Genomic DNA, 20928 nt, shown 5'->3' on the forward strand with positions numbered 1-20928 from the left:
TGAATGCCTGTGGGTGAAGGTTGGATTGTTTGAATTGGAACAATTCATTGAAATGCGAGTTTTAAGCCCACTTGAGGGTGGAAAAATCCACGTCTTAGTCTACTTGCGAGTAGCACCTTCAAACCATTTTCAAATAAACAAACATGAGATGTTTTGTTCCAACTTAGGCGATCTAGTCTATACTTGTATGTTATGCGCATCACGTAGTAAGCTAGCTAATAAACCGGAATAAGAACACGTGTTTTCAAAAACAGAATATCATGTTAGTAATGGCCGATCTTTGACCGGGCGAGCAGGGGTGCTCATTGCATGACCTTCCCCTCTCACACCCAAGTTTCCGAGCCGAGACAACTTTGGTGATGATGGACACGTAGCCTTAGGCACGAGTCAGGGTTTCCTAAATTTCCCAAAACAAAAACATTTAGGTGGCGACTCTGTATCTGACAAAGCAGTCCATGTTTGGCACTTCTTTATTAAAATCAGTTTTTCAAAATGATTTGCCGGATTTGGACTCTTTGGTGATTTATCAGTCTTGCATTGCACTTTGCAAGATTAGATTCAGAACCGTGACATTGAGTCCGAACTGTAGTAGCTAATGAACAAAATGGATTTTGCGCCCATTCGCACGCGGAGCCGGGACGTTCAGGCACGTCTACATATGGCTCAATGGATTATCTTCACATTTTATATCGCTTTTGCTAAGCCCCACAAATTAATCTAAAGATGTTTTGTTAACAGAGGCCGTAGGTAATCCAAGATTACTAGCCGATCATGATGCTAAACCTATAGGGGTCGGTTTGGGTCATGACACCTGTGGTCCCATTGATATCAAAATATTGTTATTCTATTGGATGTACCATGTAAATCGATTGTAAAGACTATTGCTATTATGCTATTATCAGATCATTGTGAATTGTATCGAAATATTATCGAACTTCATTCATTTAACTCCTTTATTCTATTATTACTCACTGGGCCCTAGCTCACTATTTATATGTATATGTAGGCGAGCAAACTGAGCACCAAGGTTAGAGGAAGCCTCAGAGTCTACCTTTATGTCTTCCGTTTTGAAGAACTCCCCGGTTACAGTAAGTTTGGGCTCGAGTGGAGCCAAGCAAATCAAAACCCCTATTGTGATACACTTTTTATTTTGTACTTTTGCTTTGTTATTTGGGGGTTGTCTTGAAATTAAGCCTATGGATGTTTGAATTATGTACTAAATGTTAAAGGTTTACACAGGTATAACATGGGGTTTTTCGTGTATATATAGCTCAATGGTTCATCTTTATGTTTCATATTGCTTCTGCTAAGCCCTGTAAACTATGTTAAGGTTGATTTTGTTTATTGAGGTCGAAGGTAATCTCAAGATTACCGGCCAGTCATGATGCTAAACCTATAGGGGTGGGTTTGGGTTGTGATAATTACTCCCTTAGCTTCAAAAGATCGTTCTACAAAATTACTAATGGAAATGCAGTAGGCATCAAGTCATCGACTGTCTTTCCTAGCATTCTCAATGTCTTGGAAGGGAGCATATAAACAATAGCTCCATTGTTGACCAACACTTTATCAACAGGAACTCCATCCACATGCACTTGTACATATAAAGGCCTTGGGTGTTTAATTAATTCCTCTCCAAGCTTTTGCAGTACCACCTAGTCCCCATTGACAGACTTAACCACCTCTATCGATTTTGTTGCTTTAGCCCTAGGTTTTGCTATCTGGGCCACTATTTCTGTCAAGTTTTCCACATCCTCCACTAGATGTGCTGGCTGGTCTAGTCTGGCTTAAAAACTTTTAGGAATGGCCATGACTACATTGCAATCAGTGAGGAAAAAATTGCCAAATTGAAGGGTCATTTTCTCTAAAAAATCTCTAAAACTCTCTAACTTAACCTCATCTTTATCCATGTCATGAGGCTCTGTCATCTTCATTTCTGGAGCCACTTCCTGGATGCCTTTCATAGCCTCATCATCAACTTGCAGTTCTTTTTCCAACTCTCTAATTCTCTGTCTCAGCAAGGCTTTCTCTGTTATCGGTATGGGCTCTTCATATGTAATCATTGGTTTAGGAATCTCCTCTATGTTGTTCCTTGGGGTTAGTATCACTGCATCCTTTGTTGTATAAGTTTCTTCACTTCCCTTTTTTCTAGACCAAATCATGTTTTGAGCCCTTGGTGGTTTCATGCCTTGGTTTATAAGCCTGGACATCATCGCATGTTCTCTTTTCTTTTATGTTCTTGTCTCTCCCATAGGTCTCAACCACCCCTAGGAAATTTTGGATGCACAACTCCCTACCAACCATAATATGGTGGCATTGAGGCCTTGACCATTCTGGGCTGCTCCAACCCTAACTCTCTGACTGATCTAGGTTCTGTTGGGCTATTATATGGCCTAGCAACTATATCCATCTTTGGCCTCTTTTCCAGGCCATGCGAGTATGTCCTAACCTCTTGATTTCTTACAAATCTCTCTGTAACCTAAAATTCCTGACTTGGCCACTCTGCTTCTGTTGTTTGTACTATCTTAAATATGCTGTAACAACACTGACCCCTTCCAAGCAAGGATTCATTGGCAATCCTTGGTAAAGAAAAGGCCCACCATGCTTCCCATAATATGTTACTCCTGTTGTATAAACACCTGAGTCCACTCTATTATTTAACAGTTCTGTACCGTTGAATATTTGCAAATCATTTTGGTCCATGGTATTAAACCTCAGGCCATAATTCTTTATTTGCTTCTATACCTTGTCGGCCACAATAGCCTATGCTTTCTCATTTTCAGTCCCACATCTAAAACAAACAAACAAACTGGTCTTGATGACCAACTGGCTTATTTTCTTCAGCCAGATGTTCTTTCCTCAGGTTGTGAATTCTTTGCAACTCACTCAACAACACTCTTAGATCCTTAGTTGATCATTCAGATTAGTAGACACCATATTTATGTCCACCACCTCTAGAAAAGGGCCAACAGCCATAACTCCTTTGTCCTTCTCAGCATACTTCAGCATTCCTTTCTAAATCAGATCATGCACACAATTGGGAAATGTTACACAATTATTAGTTGAATGCCTGAATGAATTATACCATTTACAATATTCTTTGCCAATTCTTTTTTTTTCCTTTGGGATATTGTGGCTTGGGGACAAGGTCAAGAACTTCTCAGCCAACAACTCATCGAACAAAGCATCTGCTTCTGATAAATCAAAGGACTACTGTCGATGTATTATTGACACATTTTTCCTAACTGGCTTAATAGAAAGCTTGTTTATTGATTTTTCTGTCTTTCTTAGGACTTCACAAGTCATGGGTGTTTTGCCAGTTATTTGGGCAATATCTATGTCCATTTCTGTTTCAAATTCTATATCCTGATAATATGTTCCTAGAGAAGCAGCCCTCCTTTGCTATTCTTCCCTAAGGATGGACTCATAATTGGTTGCCATAAATGAGAGTTCAAATAAATCCTTAAATTCTATCCCCTCAAATTTCTTTCTTAATTCAAAGTCAAGGCCATTCTGGGCCAACCTTATCACCTCTATCTCAGGCATATAAACATGACGCCTATTTCTAGCCTTTTTGAACTTGTCAATATACTGTTCTGCGGATTCCTCTTACTTTTGTCTAAATTTAGCTAGATCCACCATGCTTATGTCAGGTTCAGTCCTATAGAATTGTGCATGGAACTTGTTTTCCATGTCCTGTCATGTGGGTACTGAGTTTTCAGGCAAGTTGATGAACCACGTAAAAGTTGTTTTTGATAATGAATGTGGAAAAAGCCTAAGTTTTAGGTTATTTGAGTTAGCCTCTCCACATTGCATGGTAAACCTTCCTATATGTTCTATAGTGGTCTGCCTCTCTTCCCTTATGAACAAAGAGAATTCAGGCATCTTGAAATTTCTAGAAAAGGGAGTCTCATCCACCCAATAAGGGTATGACTTTCTAAACAATGGCCTATTAGGCCTCCTTAGGCCTGGGCCATACATCTCTTGAATTACCTCAAGTATTTGGTGTCTGTTGATGTAGGCAGGCTCAAAGTTTTGTTTCTCATTATAGGCACCAGTAGACACCCCATTTTTTACCGTCCTTAAGACTTGGGTGCTTTATTCCAAACATTGGATGATGAAAGTTACGCTGTGCAAATCGTTCAAATCTTCAACAGAAGAAATTTGGATTCAAGCTCTAATTCCAAACCTTGCACCCCATTTTGGCCAAACTATTTTAGACCTTAAAACCCTCCTTTCAAAATATTTTTCCAAATGCTTCTACGATGTTCCGAGGCTTACATTTCATTTAAAACATTGCACTTTTCGGTAAATCGAGTAAGGACAAAGTGGAAATAAATGGAAGGGAGGTGAACTCTTTGAAAAATATTTAAAACATCTTATTTATAGGTTTAGAGTTGAAGGAAATAAGAGGGGAGGGAAGAAAACTAGTTTAGAAAGAAGTTGAGCATCAAACCGTTAAGATAGAATAAGAAGCCTTCACTAAATTAGACATATTTCTTTGCACACTTAGAATTTGTGAGGCCACCACCATTGGAAAGTAGACTTCTGAAGCTTCAATTTAGACTCAAGAATCACCTAAAACCGAGTCTAGATAAAGGGGATATGCTTGTTTGAAGTCAGGCTTGAATTTAGATTTTTGGAGCCGTCTAGCTCCATTTAGATCCGGCCGTGGCTCATTTAGAGCCAATCGGCTTTTAATGAAAATTTTTCCAGAATGCCTTTTTAGACCTAGCCTTGCATTTTTGGGTTCGACCAACTATTTTGGGGGCCGGCCGGCTCTCATTTATTTGTGGCTAAAGGTTTGGTGTAGCAAACCCCTCATAAGGTTGGAAGTACTGCTGCCAAGGTGGTTGGAAACCAAAACTTCCTTCCTCAAAATGCTGAGGAGATGGTCCAGGTTCGCTTTGTGGCTCATGATTTCTAAAACCTTGCTCTTGATAATTTTGCTGCCCAGGTCTTTGGTTATCCCTTGGCCTGGGGTTATCGTAATTTGGTTGTCTAAACCTTTGGTCAGCAAAGTTGTAATGCCCTAATCTTGGTCTGTCGATAGCAGGTTCTTCATACCCTGGGGCCCTAAATTGCCCTCCTAGCATAGGCCTGGCCCTATGATTCATTGGTTCTTCATACTCTGGAAGCCAGTTTTGCCCCCTTGCATTAGTCTATTGTTTAGTTCAAAAGTTGGGTTATAATATGATTTTCCTTCCATGGCCTCTGTTTGAGCAGAAGGCTTAGAAGGACCAGATTGTTCTCCATAATTAATCTTAGTCTTAGCTTCTTTATACGTCTGATTAGGGTTCATTTGAAACCTCTATTGTTCCTTTTCTTGAAGAGTTGGAGGCTTATAAAAGAAGGCACTACCCTGACGAATTTTACTTGTTTTAGGGATTTGAAACTATACCTTAGTCACTAGTGCTTATACATTAGTTGGAGGGAGAGGACTAGGAGTAGCGCTGAATCTCCCAAGCATTCTGAGCTTGGCCTTCATACTTTTTGTGAGTTGTTTAGGCCTCATTTCAAAGGCATAACCAACATGGGCAATCATTTCCTTCACTTGTTCAACTGTCAAGCCATAGTACTGGCCTTCATTGGTCGTGTCCTAACCATCCTTCATTCCTTCTCCATACCTGGCTGCCACTAATTAGCTGTTCATAATGACTTCTATGTCTCCCTCAAATTCAGGAAAACCAGCAAGGAAACCTACATCTTCAACATGCCTCTTATTTAGATCTCCAAAAAAGAACTGACTCATCAGCAACGTTCTTGCTGATGTTAGTAGTCTCAGTTATCTTTTTCACCATTACTCCAAGGTAGAATGGTCCCACTGGGCGTGCCAATTTATGTTGGTAAAAATTTGGTTTAAGCCCAATCGATGGTAATTGATTGACAGACCTAAACTAATTTTCAAATAAACATAAAAAAGATCAGACTTTGTAGTTGAGTTCTATGCCTTAAACAGATTAAAGACTTCCCTTGAGGTAATTAAATAAAAAATAAATGAAACAGAACATCATATGTATTAATTCAAATAAATTGTCATTTGCCACCAGTTACAAAAACTTAAACAAGAATAAAAAATTAAATAAATACAGCCGTCGACAAAAGAAATAGAGGGTGGAAAAGCTAAGAGTCTACTCCCTACAGTTGCTAAATTAAATTACTCCTAAATAATTGTTTACGATTTGTGAGTGGTTGTGGGTGATTTTCTCTTCTCTGCACCCAGCTCTCTTTTATACTTGACCTTCCTAGCTTTCAGTTCTAATCCTCTTTGATTTTCTACACCTTTGCATATCTATCCCGACATTCTAGAGACCGTTCTTTTGAATATTGATTTTTCTCTTGATTCTCTGCCGTCTTCTTCCTTATCCTTCAAAAAGAATCTCATAATACATCCCTCTTACCACACCATGTCAGTAACTTGTGCCACATTAACCAACCTGCCATGTCAGCGGCCTGTGGACGGAAAGTTTTCAAATTTTAGCACCAAGTTTATAATTATATAGAAAATAATATATAAATATATTTTGTAGACCTAATTAAGTGTAAATAAGATGATTTTTTTGATGATTAGATAATAGATATAAAAGAGAAAATTGCCTTAAATATGTTAATGTATTGTCAGATTATGGAGTTTAAAAAATAAATCTAATTTTAAAATAATAATACTCTAATTATATTTTAAAAAATTAAAAAAAATACGTCAATCTCATCCGTAGGACATGAATATTATTTAATAAAAAAAATATATTTGCATGAGATTTTAAAATAAAATATGGTTATTTTAAGTGATTTGATTGAGGGTTTCTTTTGCTTCGTTTGGAAACAGGTTATTTTAATAATTTTTTAATTTTTTGACTAAAATATAAAGTAAAAAAAATTATATGTTTGAAATGACTTTTTAATTTTTTTACAAAAAGATATACAAAAAATAAGAAAAAGGAAATTTTTTGACTTTTTAATATAAATTTAATTTTTTTTTTAATTTTTTTAATAACTTTTTAATTTTAAATTAAAACTATTATGCGTGTTTGGATTGAGTTTTTTGGATTAATTTTTTTAAAAACTGAGTTTTTTATTTTATTTTTAGTGAATATTTTTAAAATTTTAAGTATTTTTTTACCATTTTAGATACACCTTACTTAAATTTATCTAAAAAGTAAAAAAAATTATGGAAAAATATTTTAAAAAATTAATAAATACATAAAAATATGAAAAATATACTAAATTCTCATTATTATTTTTTTTGTATTTTTGGTATTTAGTGAATTTTTAAAAGATTTTTTTCACAAAAATTGTGACCTTGTTTGGTTTGTTTTTGGGAAACAAATTTTGAAGAAATTTTTTTAAAATTTTGTTTGGTTTAGTGATTTTGGAAAATTTTTTCCAAAATCACGTTCTATGTCCTATACATCAATCAATCACTTTTTCTCTCACACACATCTACTCAACTACAACAAAATATCAAATCATCGCAAACTCTCATACTCCAAAACTATTTCCAAAATATATAACCGAACAAACCAAAAAAAAATTCTAAATTCTTTCCCCAAATTTTTTTTTGAAAATTTATCTCCCAAAACCAAACCAACCACACCATATACTTTTGAGTGCTGTTATTAGCACCTGCCAAAATTCTTTAGACCCCCCATTTTATAATTTTTTTTATTACAATTATACCCTAAAGTAAAATTACATTAAAAGATATTATTAAATGGAACACTCACCTATCAATAAGAACTAATATTCTATAATATTGGACACCCACCCCCACCCCCACCTCCAACTCCAACTCCAACTCCAACTATACGTATTCCATATTTGTAAATCCTAAACCTATTACTTTTTATAACCAACTAACATAAACCCTAAGTCTATTATTTTTCATAATCATCTTAAATCCTGAATGTGTCATCTTCATCACCATCATCAACGCTATTAAACTTGAAAGTTTTGCTTAAAGTATAACGTATACTTCATCACTTATTTCACTGTGTAGAGTAATGGAGGATGATGACAGCATTCTTGGTCGTTTATCTGTCTTGTATTAACATTCTCGGTCATTTTCGGTCGTTCGAGCTATTCGGTACTGGTTTGCTGACTGTTAGAATTATGTTCGGTAATACAGTACTGAACATAATCCTTTCGTTTAATACATAGGTTCCGAACATTAATGCAGATAATCAGTTATGTAATTTTCTTTGTTAAACTAACTTAGAATGGAAAAGAGTGAATTTGAATGGATTTAAGTTATGTATTTTGAATGGATTTAATTCATGTTATTTTAAGTTGTGAATTGGAATGGATTCAAGTTACACAGTGATGAACAAATTTTGTTCGGACATACAGTGCTGACAGGATCATTATTGTTTGACAAAACAGTTTTGAACAAAATACATTTTTTCGGCTACACAGTGGTGAACAAATTGGGTGGGTGTGCATTTCATTGTGAAAATATGGTGATTAGTTTTCTATTCTGAAAATATTATGGAGATTAGTTTTTCATATATATACATTGTTTTCTATTCCTACAATTCGTATCAATCTTCACTTTCTCATTTGAATTTCCCAATCAATGACAAATTCCAAAGAGACTTACGCCGTCGAAATCCCAATCGACGAAGAACACCAACCCTATTGTGTTTTCAGGAACCAATTTTTAGATGTGGTTAATGTTGGAGAGAGAATTGAGAGAAAGAGCTAGGGTTTTGAAGGGGTTTTGAGAGAGAGAGAGAGAGAGAGAGAAAATAGAGAGAAGAGAGAGAAAAATCTTCACTTTCTCATCTGAACAAAAGGGGTTTTGAGAGAGAGAGAAAGAGAGAAAATAAAGAGAACAGACATCACTGATGAGGAGAGAGAGAGAGGGGGGGAGGCAGAGAGTGGGTGTGGTTGGGGGTGTGAATTGCGTGCATTTACTTGTGGATTTAGGCTAAGGTTAATGTTGGAATAGATTCAGGTGGGGTGTGCATTTCATTGTGAAAATATTATGAATATGGGTAAATTTGGTAATAAGTGGGGTATCCAAAAAAATATTATTAAAATTTAGGGTTTAGGGTTAGGGTCCAAAGAAATTGGGGGTCCAAAGAATTTTGGTAGGTGCTAATAGCAGCACTCTATACTTTTATGTGTTTTTATATTAGGTGTGTCTAAAAATTAAAAGAATTACTTAAAATATTAAAAAAATTTAGTAAAAACAAAAAATACAAAAAATAAGAAAATAAATTTTTTTTTAAAAATGTTTTTAAAAAACCAAAAACAAGCAAAGTATTACTTCCCGAGCCTTAGGTCTCGTTTGAAAATATGCTAATTTAGTAATTTTTTGGTTATTTTGCTAAAATATGAACTAAAAAAAACTAGTATGTTTGGGATGATTTTTTGATTTTTTACGAAAGATGTGCAAAAAGTAAAAAGAAAAGAAAAGAAAAGAAAAGAAAATTTTTAATTTTTTGATATAAATTATTGACTTTCGACTAATTTAATAATTTTTTAACTTTTTGCCTAAAAAAGAGAATTACCAAACGATGCCTTAATTTTAACTCAAATTTTTTCCTAATTGTATAATACACTCTTCTGAAACCCAACCTACATTACAATCGGCCCTAGACCTTTGCATCAAAATTGATCATAAAATTTCCCTTTTTCATCTATCGATTCAAAAATTGATAGCCAATGGAGTCTTCTTCTTCATCTTCATCTTCAACATTCTATGTTTCTCATTTTGACTATCTCATTCTATTCTTTCTTCGTCCCCTTCTCGCCATCTCCTTCGTGCTCTCCTTAATTCTCCTCGGTATCTGAATCTTTCTATACTTGCGTCAATATATATACATGTTTATGTATTTGTATGTACAGTTTCATGATCTGGGTTTGTTGAAATTTCTTCTAATTCGAGGTTTTTGATGGTGGGTTTCACACAGGTTGGTTCTTGGCGTGGAAGCTAGTTCTGGTTCATGTTCCTCTGGTTCAAGAAATCTTCGGCCTGCGAAAAAAACACACAAAGCCCAAACCCCCAACTCGCGGGAGGCTCTCGAGATTGTACAACAGTATTGATGCCCAAAATTCAACTTCTCAGTGGTAATCTCCATTCCTTTCGATCCCTTTTCACTCATCTACTGTAATTCGCTTTTTGATCACTTGATGATTATGTTTCTCAATTTGCTGATTTGATTGTTTTCCCTAAAATGCTGAATTTTTAATGTATTTCATTTATATGTAGCTGTAAGTATGGACCATATTGTAACAACAGTGTCCAAGAAAATTGAAACATGTGTGTGTTTGATTAATGCAAACTAGCGGGTGGTGCAATTCAAATAAGTAAGAATATAAACAAGTAATAAAGAAATTAATATCATAATATGTGGGTTGTCAAAGTGGTAAGAGTTTTCTTAATGAAACTCAAGATCTTGGATTCAAACCTTCTCCTCCTCTATCTAAAACTTTTTATTTTAGGCTAGAAAAAACTGCCACGTGGCATGACGTGTAGGCTTGGACACCAAGTTTAGCCTTCGCTTAATAATAGCATAGATAGTTAACAATAGTGTCCGAGTAAGTAAATTGGGACCTGTGTATTTGAAGTAGTATGCTCTCACCTCAAGTAGGATGTGATTTTGGAGCAAACATATTTGAATGCTTCGAAATGTTGAAGGGAAAGGGAATCGAGTTGAAGAATTTTGATCAAATATAGAGACTATAATTCTTAAAAATTGGTGATTTAAGTACTTTTTCGGAATGTGTGGATCTATGGGCGGCAGCCGCTCCATGGAAATTGAAGGGCTGGATTGGGACATTCTCAACCCGTCACAACAGCCTAGAGTGAAGAGATCAATATTGAGGAATGGCCTCTTTTACCTTCCATACACTCTATTCCATTAGGTTGTGAAGGCGGATTTCTAAGAGTTGTTCAAGTATCTATTACAAACTAAATGTTGTCACGTGCTACTTTACCAAGTGTTGATCCCGCCTCTGTGATAGGTGGGCTTGGTGCAAACCTAACCTGTAATCATTATTTACATGCAGTAGTTGCTAGAACAGTCAAACCTGTGTTTACATACTCTTGACTTTATGCTGTTGCCATTGCACCAAACAATGGCAGATTGAGTTGATACCATATTGAGTTGTGACGACCTTGCAAATGAGGAATAATTAATAGAAAATATTTTACATATAAATTTTCTAGATGGTCCATATAACCTCGTTGAATTGTCTTATGTTTTCTTGATTTATTACAGAAATGTCAAATATGTTTGTACACATCCTGGCCCTTGGCAGTTTTACTGATAACGTTCATTAGACTTATTACCAGAAGGGACTATTTGTTTCAATTGAAAAACTATTTCTGTTTTCAGAAATGAAAATGAAGTAAGAATATTGACAAATACAATTGGTGGGGCAGTTTTGAAAAGTATCTACGAAAAGAATGAAAATATGAAGTGTTCAGATGACATGAGAAAGTAAGTTTTCTATGATGTCCAAAGCTTGGTTCAATCACAGAGTGAAACCAATTCAAAACAGTTGCACTTAAATTTTCGAACCTTCTTTGAGATTTGTTGGAAATGAAATGTAAAAATGAAACAAGTTTTGGAAAACCGACCAAGTGAACTCCAAAGTTTCCATGGAATCTTTGTGATATGAACATGTGTATAATTGTTTGTATTCATGGCTCCAAGACTGAATTTTTGTGTCATTCATATGGAAAGAAAATATTTGATCCATGTTAACTGGAGGAAATCAACAACATTGAGCAGTATAGTAGTGCCTGAATTCTTGAAGAATATTATGTTTCACATGACACTTACATGAATACATCTGTCATTACGAAGTATCTCCTTATATCAAGTCTCATGTTTTATATAATCTGCAATGTGATGTAGCCTAAATAGGACTGGTGTGGTTATTGTTAATTGATGCATGTTAGGCATCATGTTCATTGTTGGTTTTGTACCCTTGTCTCATTGTGATTTGGGATTGTGCTTGCTGGTTTTATGAGAATTTTTCTCCAGGATGAGAAATCAAGGCATCCTTCCTCAAGTGCGTGATATATTTTCACTCCCTCAATTCATTTCACAAAATATTGAAGGAGAGTAGTGTTAGTTTATTGCAGTTGAGACGTAAATGTTTTCCGCATTGAATAGAGGGAAGTCTCTCATCTATTGCAGTGGGTAAAACATTCGGTGGGGTTAATAAAAGAAGGTTATTAATAATTGGAAGAGTGTATCCCCTCAGTTCTTGGTCAACACTTTCCTAGTTCTTAGGTCTATTCCTTTGAGAAGTTTGTGGAAGTTTATCATGTGCAATGCCCTCTCCTTTTTTTTTTTTTTTTTTCCTTATATAAATTGAAAAAAAAAATGATAAGTAAGCTATAGAACATCAAATGTGTATGTAAATGTGCTTCAGGTCTTTCACAAAGTGAAAATTGAGAAGTCTGCAGCTTTTCATCCTTCAGACTTTCTTATTTGCCCTCCTACTTTTAGGAAGTGATAAGTTCAAGATGTGCTTTAGCAAATGGCAAGTATATTTCAATAATTAGCTCTAACCGGGTAAATTTTGTCAGATGAAAGATTTACGCAGCAGCCTCAAGCAACATTCACAATCACCTTCTTGTCCTAAAGTTGTCACTGTTTTGTTGATTGTAGATGTTTTGTGTATTTGGCAACTTTTAAGTTTTAACCATATTCTATTGACTTGAGGGTGGTTACAACTTGCTTTTCTTTTTATTAAAAGGAAAGCATTATGTATTGATTGATGTAATGTTTCCACTTGATAGATTGTGTTAATGAGCATCGATCTTGTAGCCCCTATAATTTAAAGATGCAAAATTCATGAAGATTTTTTCTTTTTCCTTTTTTTTTTTTTGGGGGGGGGGGGGGGGGGTGGAGTCATAAAACATGCAGAATGTTGAGGGCTGAAACCCCATAAAGCTAAACTGTTAAACAGTATATCATTGTATGGAGTTCAAAACTATGCCTTCTTCCTCAACCAACGGCCCAAAAAATTGTAAAACATGTGGGTGCAAAAAAATAAATAAATAAAGAGACAGAGAATTGAGCTCATGAATACATTTTTTTTTTTTTATATATAAATATTAAGGAGTACATGTCAAGGAAATCAGTAATTCTCAAAAATAACACTCGTAATTTCGTTTGGAAGACAAAAGGTCATAAGTGCAAAATTAAAAGAAAAAAGGAAATTAGTTTAATTTGTTGCCTGGATAAGACACTTCAGCCACATTGAATTGTTAAGTGAGTATATGATGTTTGCCTTAGCTTTGAGAAATTTTAAAACTCCCAAGTTATCAAGTGAAAGAAGTTACCTCTGTGTATTTTCTTACCTGCTGAATGTTTTTGTGCTTGCACAGAGACGGGTGTTCTTGCTTGATCTTATCTTGGTTGAACTTAAATCTCTACTTAGTAGGTACACTTGGATGTCCCATGGTAATTAAATGCTACCATTGTGTTTTACATTGCGTTTTGAAATTATGCATAGTACTCAAAATCCGCCAGCACTGAAGGATCTGTTTTGGGATTTTATTATGACTGGACTTCCAATGATTGATCACCATTATTTTTTACAATAGCTTGCTTGCATTTTCCACAATCTTACCTTTCCTTATGATATGAATTTTTGCAGAAAGTGATTTATAGAATACAATTCAGGAATTCTGGTTATATGTGAAGTCAATATGCATTTCAGAGTTACATTATTAAGGTCTGGTTGTGAATTATGTGAATTTTTTACGATGGTTTTTCTGGACATTGCAGAAACCTTGGCTTTGGTTTAGAAAGAGAGCCAACTTCTTGAAGTCAGGCTCGTCACTGAAGGCGATGAAGGGATCAAGTTTGATGACCAAACAAAACTTGATATCAATTATTGGATCCCAACATTGTATGGAACAAGTTTGAGGGTGATGAGCTGTGTACGTGAAGTTGTTAGATTTACTCAGACTCTGATGCATGACTTTCTTTAGTTGTGGATGCATCTCTTAGGTAGGATTCCATTGCCCCAACTTTTGTATCCTACTGAAATGCGACACACAAAATAATAATAATAAATAAAGGAAAAAACCATGAAAGTTAAATTGTTATGCCTACTTGGATTTGGAAAACCCTCACATTGAATCTTCCTAATAACAGTAAAGATTTTAGATTATCAAAATTCAAAAAACGAAAAAGAAAAGAAAAAAGAAAAAAAAAGAAGAAGAAAGGAGTTAATATCAGTATTTATTAGGGAAGATATCAAATAAGTAAGAAATGTAAAAATTAATTACAAATCAATAGAGTACAATTGAGAACGGTGTTCTCGTGTTACGGGGATTTAAGACTTGGTTTGGTTTTGTTTGATTTGATTTGGTTTATATATGTTTGTATTTTGTGAGGATCTTGACTTGATTTCATAATACATAATAAGAAAATACTATTTTTCTAAATTTTTCATACAAAAATCATTCACATGAATGATAACTCGATGACAAATATATTTTGACAATTAGGTTAAAAGACATTTTTTAAATTATTTTAGGTCAAATTATCTCTTTATTTTTTTATACGTTTTTTCTTATAAAAAGTTAAAAAATTAATTTTTAATTTACTTCTTAAAATAATCGATGATTTTTTTTTTTAATTTTATTAAATGATAGGTTCATAATTTTCTACATACATTTTCTAATACAGTTTTTCTCTATACTATCAATACTCTATACTATTGTGTATGTGTGTTTTTTTCTTTGGCTCAAAACCAAGCAAGCCTCTTAATAATAATAACTCCTTCAACTTCATTATTATTATTATTATTCGTTTCCTTTCTAAATTCTCTTTCAACATCGGTTAATTTGGCATGTGGCTAGCCCTTTGGCTACAAGTCTCGCTTAAAAGGAAGTCTTGGGTTGTAATAGAGGGCAAGCCTTCTACTCTATGGGCATGTTTGATTGGGTAAATTAGAGAATGTGATTGAGATTATTAATTCGTGAGTTTAATTATCTTATGTTTGTTTGAACATTTTGATTTAAGATTATTAATTTAATGGATAATTAATCTAACAAATTTATAGAATTATTAGTAATGGGGTAGGAATAGGATTATTAATCCAATGGATATTAATCTAATTGGATAGTGAATACCACACTGATTTAATAGGATTATTAATACTTCACTATTAATCTTGTGAATCAAACATGACCTATGGGCATGTTTGATTGGGTGGATTAGAGTATGTGATTGAGATTATTAATCCGTGGGTCCAATTATCCTATGTTTGTTTTAACATTTTGGTTTAAGATTATTAATCCAACGGATAATTAATCTAACAAATTTGTAAGATTATTAGTAACGGGATATGGGTGAGATTATTAATCTAATGGATATTAATCTAATTGGATAGTGAATACTATACTAATTTAATATGATTATTAATATTTCACTATTAATCTTGTGAATCAAACATGACCTATTTGGATACGGCAATTTGGTGAAAAATGATAATAAATGATGTGAAAAAGAACTCTTTTATGACATTTGATTTATAAGATTGCCTCTTCAAATACAAAGGAAGAAAAAGAATCTCACGAATATCTCTTTTTCATATCCTTTGCGTTCTCACTCATCTAAACACGGTGAGAAAACACAATCATTTCATTTCTTTTCATTTCTTTTCTCACCTAGATGAGAGACGACAATCATTTTATTTATTTTCTCACCCTACGATCCAAACAGAGTATTAGTGGTTGCAAGGAGAGAGTGTGAGTTTAAGTGTCTCTAGGTACTAATCTAACAAACTAACTACACAAACTTTCTTTAATAAAAATAATAATAAAAAAATTTGGTTAATTTGGGAGAGAAGAAAGGAAGAGAGTTTATTTTCACAAATTCTTTCACTTTCTCTTCTTAATTTTAAAAAGATTATTATTATTATTATTATTTTATTTACAAATTTTCTCCTTGGGTTCACCAATTTTTCTCTCTCTAAATAACAAAACTGATAAATTTTTAGTAACTTCCTCTCTATATTTAAGGTTATTTTGAAAATTGATTATTTTAGTTTTTTTTTTTTTTTGACTTTTTACCGTAAAAAGAAAACTTGACTTTTGAAAGTTGTCTTTTCACTTTTGGGATAAAGGTCCTGTTTGGCAGGACTTATTTTCAGTTTATTTCAGCTTTTAATTTAATTTAAACTATTTTGATATGTTTGGTTTAGCTTAACAATACAGCTTATAGCTTTTTGTAAGTCAAAAATTAACTTATTCTTTGAGTGGAGGAGGAGAAACTTAATTTATAAGTCAAAAATCAACTTATGTTCACATCTATAAGCTATAAGCTGTTAGACTATAAGTTATAATCACTTTTCCACAGGTCTACCAAACGGGGCCAAAATAACCTATTGTCAAACTTGTCCTTAGGCCTTGTTTGGGAAGTGTTGATTCTAGCCTAAAAGTCAAAAAATTACTAAAAAAAAATTAAAAAATCAATAAACTATACAAAAAATTTAAAAATTCAATTTTCTCTCTATTTATTTATTTATTTATTTATTTTTTGGGTCTATAAAAAGCCAAAACAATCATTTGAAATATACTAGTTTTTTCCCTCTATAGTGAAAAAAATAAAAATTACTAAAATAACCTATTCTCAATTAAGACCTTAGTGCATAATCAAACTGAGAAAAATAATTCCTTATAATCTATAGGGCACTCAACCATAAGTCCAACTTTGAATTTTTATTACTCAAAATCCCACGCGCTAAATTATTCAGTCCATAAACGCATTGTTAAGTTTATAAGGATAGTCCCAAACGTCCGTCTTAAGCTCTGTTTGGGAAGATGGTTTATGGACTTTTTTGGCTATTTTAGTCACAAAAGACAAAATAGGCTATTTGGCCACAACAAACAAAACATCACATCTAATCCATAATTATTATACTCTTCTCTCGCAAAAAAAGTCAAAAAAACCAAAAAGTCAAAAAGCCCTTCCCAAACCAAGCTTTTTAGCCCAGGCTAAAATAGTCACAAAAGTCAAAAAGCCAACCCACTTCCCAAACAAAGCCTTAATCTGTTGAAATTGATCATCTCTCACTTCCTTCTCTCTCTTTTCTCTCCAACTACTTCAACCTCTTCTCTCTCTTTATCTTATCTCTGCTCAGATCTACAGATCCGCCACCAATCCCTTCGCGTCACCCACCACCCCGACGATCCCGTCACTACTGCCAACCTCACATTTTCCGCCATCAATCCCTTTGGCACTGAAGAGGAGGCCAAAATCAGGGAGATGACCATCGAGCCCACAGATGCTACTATGTTGTTTTTTTGCTCAGAGCTTCGGTTTCACATCGAGATCCTTTCGAGTTGTGGTGATGGCACCGAAGCAAAAATGACAGATCCAGATAAGGGCAGCGAAGTCGACACGACAGAAAGGGTTGAGGACAGTGGAGAAGGTCTTGCAGCAAAGCGGCACGTAGAGGAGCTTGAGGATGTTGGTTTTCGATTGTTGGTAGAGGTTTTGGATGATCTTTTCGAGGTCTTCAACGATGATCTGATGGGTGTCTCTATCGAGGAGCTCAGAGAGAAAAGTGAGGATTCTTTGCTTCAGCTCAACCATGGCGAGGTGAGAGAAGAGAGAAGAGAGAAGAGGATAATGATCTTGAAAATTGGTTATGGGTTTTTGACGATCTTGAAGATTCAAGTGTTTGTGAACTCATTGTTGTTGATTTTGTTGGTCAATCTTCAAAGTATTCAAAGAATTAAACGAAAAAGAGACTGTTTGATTACAAAAATTAAACCAGTAAATGAAATAAAATAAAACAACAAGTAAATTAATTACTTACCTAATTAATTTCTCAAACAAAATTTTGATCAAGTACAGTGTTTAACACTGTGTTCTTAAGACAGATTTGTCCTCTTCACGGTGCTTTCAGATTGTGGACGCCTATCTCCTAGGATAAAATGATCAATAGTAAATAGTAGCATCACTACAAACTATTTACATGCGAACATACTTTGTGTTTACACTCTTTCTCATAGGAAAAATTAATGCAGAAAAATGTAGAAAATAATAGCAGTATTGAGGGCAAAAATTCAATCAAAAACCAAATGAGGGACTTGATCTATTTATAGGTGCAAAGGTGGCTGTTCAGATTTGAATGAATAGGTAGCAAATCTGTTTCAATAGGTACAAGACTTGTTCGGTTTGAATGAACATATATGGCACTGTTTGGGTTTTGAATTTGAACAGATTTGAATATGTGAGGATAGAATTTAAACAGATATAAATCTGTTTGGGTGGAGGAAAATCTGGACACCATTTTGGAATTAATTTTGAAATTTAAATTCCAAAAATAGTAAGAATTTAATTTTAGAATAATAAAATTCAAAAAGTTTTTGGCCCCAAAAGATAAGCATTAGGCCGGACAAGCCTAACCCAACCTCACACCCATGCCTAAGCCCAGGTCCAGCCCAGCCCACCTGCTCGACCGACCGGATGGACGACAACAGCGGTGCGAGCGCGTGTGTGTTTGTTTTGGGTCTAATGGGTTTAGCCCACTTTACCCATAATCTCTCCCTCTACAAAACTTGAGCACCCCTTAGGGCCCTCCCCAAGTTTCAAACCCAAGCCTTCTAAACCTACAAAAGTTTGCCCACCAAACCAATGTGGGACAAACCTTAACTCAAACCTTAATGGAAATTTCATAAAAAATACCATTTCCATGGACCTTACTTTGGCTTCAATTTTTCATTCACCCGATAATAGTTTTGAGCAACCAAATATACTACGTGAATCACAACGCGGCATAGAACGCATTACCACTTAGACCTGCCAACTTTGGCGCATGGATCCCACCTAAAAATTAGACCAAAGTTAAGGAAAAATCTGATTTTTCCAAAACCATTTCTAACAATCCCTTACATGAATGGAATTTGATGGCAACAGAAATGTACCAATATGCAGAATTTGTCAAAAAAGTATAAATTGAAAATATCTTGCATCAGGATGGGTAGCTTTTGGCCTTAAACCTTCCTTAGTGATAACTTATTGGACTTACTAGTTAATCAATGGAGGCGATGCCTTGAATTGGTCAACCGTTTTTGTAAGCCAAAACAATAGATTTCACACAAAATGTCTTCTGACACATCGTGGTTCTCACGGTTATGTTCATTTTGGCCTTGAACGCTTCTGGTTGTTCATGAGTGCTTCTAGAGAATTTAGCCTTTTCATTCTCATAGAACAGGCCCTAGTTCGACACTCATATAGGTGATTCTTATTGTGAGTATCTCTTATACTCATCTTGATTTTTATGCCTAAATCAAGATATAAGTAATCATTAAAAACAAAGTTTATCCTTAAACCTCTGCATATATTGCATGCTACAGATATCACTCTCACCATAGGAATGGGTAGGGAATTTTAATCCCTTGGTGATTTCTGGTGAGCCATACATAACTTAGTTGTCCCTTTGAGCTTAGTTCTTGGTATCTCCAGTCATTTAAGTAGGGTTACCATTATGATGACTCTTATATAATAGGCTTTAATTCCATCCCCTTCGATGAACTATACACTTGTTTTTTTGTCAAACCTTTTGTTAATGGATCCGTAATATTCTCTTTAGATTTTACATAATCTATTGAGATTATTCCATTTAAGAGCAATTGTCTTACGGTATTATGTCGACGACGAATATGTCATGACTTACCATTATACATATGACTCTGTGCCCTGTCTATTGTAGATTGACTATTACAATGAATGCAAATAGTTGGCACAGGTTTTGGCCACATTGGAATATCTTCTAAGAAGTAGCAAAGCCATTCTGTTTCTTCTCCTACTTTGTCTAAAGCAATGAACTCAGATTCCATTGTGGATCATGTGATGCATGTTTGTTTCGTGGATTTTCAAGAAACATCAGCTCCTTCCAGAGTAAAAACATATCCACCAGTGGATTTTGAATCTTTAGTATTCAATATTCAATTTGTATCACAATAGCCTTCGAGTACTGCTAGATATCGAGTAAAGTTTAAGCCATGATCACAGGTAAACCTTAGGTATCTAAGAACCCGAATGATCGTTTTCCAATGGTCTTCTCTGGGATTACTAGTGTACCTACTCAATTTACTGACAGCATAAGCTATATTAGGATGAGTGTAATTCATTAGGTACATTAGGCTTCCAATGATTTGAGAGTATTTTAGCTGAGACACCGCATCATCTTTATTTTTTGATAAATAAAGACTAATGTTTACAGGTGTTCTTGCTACATTCATATCATCGTTGATATATTTACCAAGAATTTTCTCAATATAATGAGATTGAGATAATGCATATCCATCAGATGTTTTGGTAATTTTCATTCCTAATATAACATCTGTGACCCCCATATCTTTCATATCAAATCTTTTGTTCAACATTTTCTTAGTTGATTTGATCATGTTTTGATTGCTTCCAATGATAAGCATGTCATCCACATAAAGACAAATGATGACATAACCTTTTTCAGTGTTTTGAACATAGACGCACTTGTCACATTCATTTATCTTAAACCCATTAGTAAGCATAGCATGATCAAATTTCTCATGTCATTGCTTAGGAGCTTGTTTTAATCCATAAAGAGATTTTACAAGCCGACAAACTTTTTTTTCTTGTCCTAGCACTACAACCCCTTCGGGTTGTTCCATATAGATCTCTTTATTTAGATCACCGTTTAAGAAAGTTGTCTTACCATTCGTTTGATGTATTTCTAAATTATACAACACTGCTATAGCAATAAGCATGCGGATGGATGTTTTTTTTTACGTGAATGTTATTCTTGTCACAGGGGAACATGTGTCAAAATAGTCCAGATCTGCCTTTTGTCTGTAACCTTTTACCACATGTCTTGCTTTATACTTGTTTATTGAACCATCTGTTTTCATTTTTCTCTTGAATATCCATTTATATCCAAGGGGTTTAGAACCAGGTGGAA

The sequence above is a fragment of the Camellia sinensis genome, chromosome 3 (genome assembly GCF_055761805.1).
Source record: "Camellia sinensis isolate YWXY chromosome 3, ASM5576180v1, whole genome shotgun sequence".
Taxonomy (NCBI): domain Eukaryota; kingdom Viridiplantae; phylum Streptophyta; class Magnoliopsida; order Ericales; family Theaceae; genus Camellia; species Camellia sinensis.